The following is a 7,698-nucleotide window of genomic DNA, read 5'->3' on the forward strand; positions in this document are numbered from 1 at the left end:
AAGTGGTAATGATGGTGGGGGAATTTGTTGGCTGTGACCTTTAATAAGGAGAGATGTCAGAAAACCTTAGCTAAGTTATGGTCAAGGATGAGCAAGCCTTTAGTGTTGTAGAGGGTGAAGGCTTTAAAGAGTTTGTTCAGGTTTGCAACCAAAATTTGTTATCCCTAGTAGAAGGACTGTGACTAGGGATATATATCAATTATTTTGTGATGAGATGGTTAAATTAAAGGAAGAGTTAGCTAGAGCTGGGCAAAGGGTATGCTTAACCACTGATTTTTGGACCTCTTCCACCCAAATGACTTATATGTGTCTCACTGCACATTATGTTTACAGTGATTGGCATTTGCAAAAAAGAATTATAAATTTTTGTCAAATTTCCAATCACAAAGGAGAGACAATCAGTAAGGTGATTGAGGCTTGCTTGCTGGGATGGGGAATAGAAAAGGTTTTTGTTGTGACTGTTGATAATGCATCAGCTAATGATGTGGCTGTTGGTTTCGTCAAGAGGAGGGTGAATGCATGGAATGGATCTGTTCTTGACGGCGAGTTCATGCATTTAAGGTGTGTTGCACACATAGTCAATCTAATTGTGAATGAGGGGTTGAAAGACATGCATGATTCAATCGCTGTCATTCACAATTGTGTAAGATACATTCGGTCATCTCCTGCAAGGTTGCTAAAATTCAAGGCTTGTGTGGATAGGGAAAGAATTGATTACAAGGGGGGATTTGTTTTAGATGTGCCTACAAGGTGGAACTCCACTTTCATGATGTTAGATGTGGCTCTTAAATTTGAAAAAGCTTTTGCAAGATATGAGGAGGAAGATGACAAATTTGTGAGTTACTTCATGGAAAATGAACATGGGAAGAAGAGGGTTGGGCTGCCAAATCTAGTGATTGGGAGAGTGCTACTATATTTGTCAAATTTCTCTCAACTTTTTATGAAGTTACTCTAAAGTTAGTGGCACATTGCATGTAACATCCAACAATTTCTATCATGAGATTTGTGAGATTCATACACAATTGAGTGACTTGGCTAGTAGTAGTGACCCTTTGCTATCCACCATGGCTGCTAGTATGAAAAGGAAATATGAGAAATATTGGGGCAGTGCAGAGAACATCAATCCCATGTTGTTTTTGGCTGTTGTGCTTGATCCAAGATACAAGTTGAAGTATTGAACGTATTGTTTTGAGACTGTTTATGATGCTGAAACTGTTGCCAAGATTGTTGTCAAGGTGGAACAAATCCTTCAACAACTGTACAATTCTTATAATGTCGAGGGTGAGAGCGATGGTGACAAGGTTAGTTGCTGGTTTTTTATTTATTATGATTTGTTTATATATGTTATTGTATTCTAACCCTAACTTTGTGTTTCTTTTTGTTTATATGTTTAGGAAAGTAAAAGTGACTCACCACCAAAGGGTGGTGTCAAAGAAACTATTAGGAGGAGATTATTGGAAAATTATTTGCAACAACACCATATTTTTATGGCTAAGAAAATGAATGATGTTGATAAGTACTTGGCTGAAGAAACTATCAATCCAATGACTTCCTCATTTGATATCCTACTTTGGTGGAATGATAATTCTCAAAGGTTTAAGATTCTGTCTATGATTGCTAAAGATGTTCTTGCTATACCTGTGTCTACTATGGCTTTTGAATCTGCCTTTAGTACTAGTGGACGTATTTTAGACTCATTTAGGAGTTCTTTGAGCCCAAAAATTGTGGAGGCAAGGAGAGTCATGAAGGGATTCAAACAAGGGAGTATTTAGATGATATACAAGCTTATGAGTTTCTTGAATAAGGTAAACAAAATGACTTCTTATTAATGTCCTTACTTTATTGTTTTTTATTTTCAATAAGTGTTTAAATTTGGTTTTTGAATTGTAGACAACAAACTTAAGGACAAAGCAACAACAAAGTAGAAGACCAATGCACCCATCGCCATTGTTCATTGATGGATTCAAGCTTTTTTTTACTCTATTTAAATTTCAATGAACTATCTACTTACTTTTATGAATGATTGTAATGATTTTAAGACTTGTGTTTCGAAATTGGATGACTGTAATATTTGAGTTGTTAAGTACTAACTAGTAGTAGAAACTACTAAGACATTATTTTCTTCATTTTAGATTTTAATTTGATCATCTTTTCTACATTATTGTTTAGATTTTGAATAGATTTTTTTAAATGGGTTATAACCCAACCCAACCCAACCCTTAATATAATTAGTAGGGTTGGGTTATATATTAAAAATGTTTTAAATGGGTTAGAATTTTCTAGGCCGATGTAATCGGGCTGGCTCATTCAAACACCCCAACCCAGCCAACCCAACCCATGCCCAGCCTTAGTGTTCAGTTTCTATTGTGACAAGTTCAGATTCTATCCCTACAGAATTTAAATATGTTTAAACATTTAATTACCATTCTGCACTTTAATTAATTCACATGATTTAATTAATTTGGTAATTACTAAAAATGGAATTTCATATTTAAAAAATATTTATACATCTTTAAATACATTACTATTGGCTAACTAATAGTCTTCCCGTGTACACTTCCACACCTAACTAGAGGAGAAAATACTAAAAATATGCATTTGTTTTCTTCATTTTCTCTCATTTTCAATACTGCTTCAAGCTTTTTGTTTGATTAAACTTGCAAGGTTGATAAATTTATGTAGTTTGAACCTAAATAAATGATGTTGTTTAGTTTTTAAGTGATGTATATTATTAAGTTCCAACTTAGTTTCGAAAAAAAAAACAGGTTCCAACTCAAAATCCAATTAAAAAACTGAACTAATCTAATTACTAATTGGATTGGATTGGATTTTGTTGCTTAATTGGATTGGATTGGATGATGATTTTAAAAATCTAACATTTAACTAGATTGGATTGGATTAGTAAAAAAATGTTGGATTAGATCGGCTGCCCACCCCTAATTGATGTACTACATTGGTCTAAATATATTGTAGAATTCTAACAAATGAACTCATCATATATTGAAATTACATGCTTAATGGCTAATAAAAAAAACAGTACATAGAAAGACAAATAACAACTGTCTTAATAGCTAATAATAAAACTAAGTATCTCTAAGACATCCAAAGAAGATAAGCTAAAGTAACTACAATGAAAAGCTTCATCTACTCTAGATGTAAAAACCTCCAATAACTTTTGAGAAAAAGAAGTTATTGGAAGACTAACTAATGTTTCAAAAGCTCCACCTCAAACATATTTCCGTATTAAACTGCAGTTCCTCTAGTACATTGTTTTTCTCCAGACAATTTTCCTTCCAAATCCAACATTGAACATCATCATTCTCCAAACTATAACTTTGAGCCAATACAACAAAATAAATAGATAAAAGGAGATGAACACATAAACTTAGAAAAATTAATGAATGAAAAGACCGAGGAAGGGTATTTTAAACTAAGAAAAAATAGGAAGAAATTTATATAACATAACTATAGAAAAAGTTGTTTAAATCAAAATTATTTTATGGAAAGAGGGAAATAATTTTTTTTGGATATTTGCAGCATAAGCCCAAATCTTGTTGGGTTCACGTACATATACCCCAATAAAAAAAATTTGACGGCATAACCCCCAACTGGTACATTTTTGTTGCAATTGTTCAATTTGGCTTTCAATTGCCAACTAAAACCTACATGTCAACGTGTTATTGAGCCATGTGTTGCTGTCGTGTCTAAAATTTAATGACATGTATTTTAGCTAATTTGTTTCTACCAAAAATTAATTAAAGTTAATAACATATATAAAACATATATTATTTAAGTTATGATACTACAATAATTAGATTTAACCTAAAAAAATCTAATTAGAGAAAGAAAAAAAATTATAAACTAAATTAGATTTAAACTAAAACAAAACCCAGTTAAGCATCTTTGTTTCAACATCATCATCTCAGCAGACACACCTCATGAAGAACACCCCTGTAAAACTTAGACATCACAACAAAATTGAGTTCATCTCTCACACTCTGTTCAATCAAATAAATTGCAATTAAGAACAAAAACTCAAAGTCCGAAAACATAAACCCCATAAGTCAATACCTATCATTTTCATATTCAAATTTGAATTAAATTGTAACACCCTCACTTATTTTAGTTAAAACCATATCTAAGGTGTTATGTTTTAAAACTATATCATAATTACTTTCAACGGAAGTCTAGATTTTTTAAAAAAAAAGAAAACTTATTTCACATTATTTACATTAAACATAAAGTGTGTCTCAAACATATTATAAATAAGTATTAAATAACCCAATTTGTTTTCAAAACATAACTTCACACTTTATTACAAACATACACACTGATAAACTGAAATAACCCACAAAAGGTCGATATGTTCATATGTACAAATCAGGGTCAGGACCATGCTTCAGTCACTCATTTCTTTCTTTACTTGCAACACAAGATAACTGTGAGCCTAAAGCTCAGTAAGCAAAGTAATTGTAGAGTCCCAGAATTTTACTTAGCTAGCTAAATAGTTAGTAGTAGTTATAGTATGTTTATTACTGTGGATTTTGGTTCAAGCCGAGACTTAGTTGAACACTCGTAGCAACACTTATAAATTTTATAAGTTTAACCCATAGTTTAAGAATATTAATTATAAAAATGTCATTTATTATACTATAAGGTTTAGATAGAATTAATAAGATCATGACACTTGTCGTGTGCAAGTTTATTTAAGGATTTAACTATAGTTTAAATAGAAAGAAAGTTCTAGAAAATTATAGAACCTTCCAAGACCATTAAGAGCATGACATTTGTCACAACCTTGTTTATTTGGAGATTTAAGCATTTTAAGAAGATAATTCAAAAGTAGAAGTCTCTAGAAGCTCTAGACCCTTCCAAAACTTGTTGGAATCTCGTATTACTCAGTCAAACTTGTTTAATCATTTCAAATTAAGCTGATAATGTGTAATTACGTGTTTAATATATTTACGTGTGTCGATATATCGCAACCTAGGAGCCGATATATCGCCACACGAGGAATACGAAAAACACGTGAACTTCACACAAACGCATTGACGAACCCTCGGGATATAAGCCCAGGCGATATGTCACCTACAATGGGTGATATATCGGCCCTAGGGCTATGTTTTCAAATGTTTTTGAAACCGAGCTCAATTCAACACTTAACCTCTTGACAAGTCTCTGAATGTTTTGACCGATTCTTTAGCCTCTGTTGAACGAATATTCAAATATTTTTCAATTAATATTCATTATTTTTATTCAAGCTAAAAGAAGATCTTTCCACACCTTGAACTCTATAAATAGGACTTAGTACCCATCCATTTCTCTCATTCTTCAAGCTGTGTTCAGAGCCTTCAAGCTACTAGGGTTACTATAGAGTGATAAACACTTGGGTTGGGGTATAAGCTTTATCATCTTAAGCTTTATAAACACTTGGGAAGTAAGATAATAGTGTGTTTTTCTATATCGAGGTGTAGTTCGGTTCTAGTACATCCAAAGGTATTCCTAATCTTAAGTTCATTTATGTATGTTTCATTAGTTTCTTATAGTTTTCTTTACCCAAATTCTAACTCGTTGTTTTCATTCTTGGTTAGGTATATAAGTTCTTTGAACTTAAGGTTTGTTTTTGGTAAGCTTCATCTTGGTGGTTTAGTTCATTCATTTATCATCTCTTTCTTTAGAAACTCACATTCTTATTGTTGGTTTTTAGGAGTGTTCCAAATCCTGTCCTTGTTCTCATAAATCCCGGTATTGGTAAGGAAAATAGGATAGAAATATATATGCTTATATGATATGTTATATATTATGTTATCTTATGTTATGTTTACATTATGCGTAGTATGTTTATAGACCTTGGGCATATGACTTGTCTAGCTAGCAAGCCCCAATAATTTATGGGCATATGACTTGCTTGACTAGCAAGCCCCACAAATTTAATGGGCATATGACTTGCTTAGTTAACAAGCCCCAAGTAGTATAATGGCCATTGTAGTAGTATATGACACATGTTTACAGTATATGTTATGATATAGTTTATGTATATGATTTATGTTATTAGTAGATTTTTCCTTGCTGGGCATTAGGCTCATTCCTTTATTTTTTTATGTATGCAGGAAAATAGTTATGGTGGCGGAAGGATTCTTGGCAGCTTGGTTTGTGTATTAAGGATGAAGGGATTCGATGGACTGCGTGAACGATTCGAGGACGGCGTTACTTTCAGTCTTTTTATTATGTTTCTATGTATTTTCCGCACTTAGTTTGTAAACAATTTCATTTAAGTTTAAAGTTATGTTTTATTTTTAAAACAATGGGATCCCATACCCCAAACTTATGTATTTCAACATTTACCTTAGAGTTTTTAATAAAGTTGTAAATGTTACTTATGTATGTTTTCCCGAAAATATTGTCTATGCATAGTAGTTTTAATGGTCCAAAGTCTTAGAATTAGTTGGGTCATTACAGTAATGCATGCAATGCTAATGATTACCCAATGTCAATGGACATACACAACTTCTTTTTAAATTTTGGGCCCCTTAATATTGCGCACACTATTTGATTAGGCCAATGCCTGCAGGGCTTGTTACACATATAATATAAAATTTCATGGGTTCTCCTCCGGCTAGCCATCACCACAGTAGGGCACATTAAAACCTTATTCCATCGTTGCCCCGTCGGGCTCAAGAGTTAAGGCGGCCACACACTGTGGTGTCAATACATATAACAATAACTCATATGGAGGAGAAATAAAAATGGGAACATGGCAAACAATATAATTGGTTCACTAAAACCTAGCCCAAATTATTATGCTGCCATTATGAGCCTAACTATAGGCCTCCGTTTACACTTACTTACATTCTCATTTGCCTTTCAAAACAGTGGCACTGAACTTAAACTTCTTATTACAACTTACTTTTATGTTGCATAAAACTTGCCAAGGCATCACATAATATCATGCATGGTCTTATATCATACAATAATTCACCATATCACTATTACGCCATGCATACAAATTTATGATGAAGTGTCAATGCATGTTAATACCACTTACTCACAACATATTCATATAATGCATACTTTCACATAACATGTAATTCTTGTGTTGCAGTTGAGTACTTTACTTACCTTGTGTCAAAAATATATTTCATCGTGTAACAAGTGGTGTCTTAGGTGTTGATGTGCTTATCATGATAATGACATGAATTTCACATCATAATGATGGCAGAAAGGCATTGAACTATTGTAACATCCCAAATTTCCTAATGTGGCTTAGTGCATGGATTAGGGGGTTGGGAGGCAATAAATGAGTTATTATGTGAATTATATTGTAAAATAATTATGCTTGCATGTTAGAAATATTAAATATGTGTAAGTGTGCCCTTTTCTTATAAGAAGGGTATCTTAGTAATTTGACCAGTTCAGGGTATAAATGCATATATATGTTTGTGTGATTGAGACCACATTATTATGTGGATATATTTGGGTTACTTGACGCGAGGCAATCCCGATGAGCAAGTTAGCGAAAAAGTCACAATGGGGCTTTATACCCGGCTTGGGGTGAGCTTGGGGGTATTTTAGTAATTTAGTACATTACCGGGAATTAGTGGGTAATGGGAAATTATTGGAAATCATGTGAGAATATTGGAAGTAACGGGAATTATAGGATATAATTTGTGAATAGCGGGATATGAGGCAAAGGAAAAA

Source organism: Humulus lupulus, chromosome 8, assembly GCF_963169125.1.
Source record: "Humulus lupulus chromosome 8, drHumLupu1.1, whole genome shotgun sequence".
NCBI lineage: Eukaryota > Viridiplantae > Streptophyta > Magnoliopsida > Rosales > Cannabaceae > Humulus > Humulus lupulus.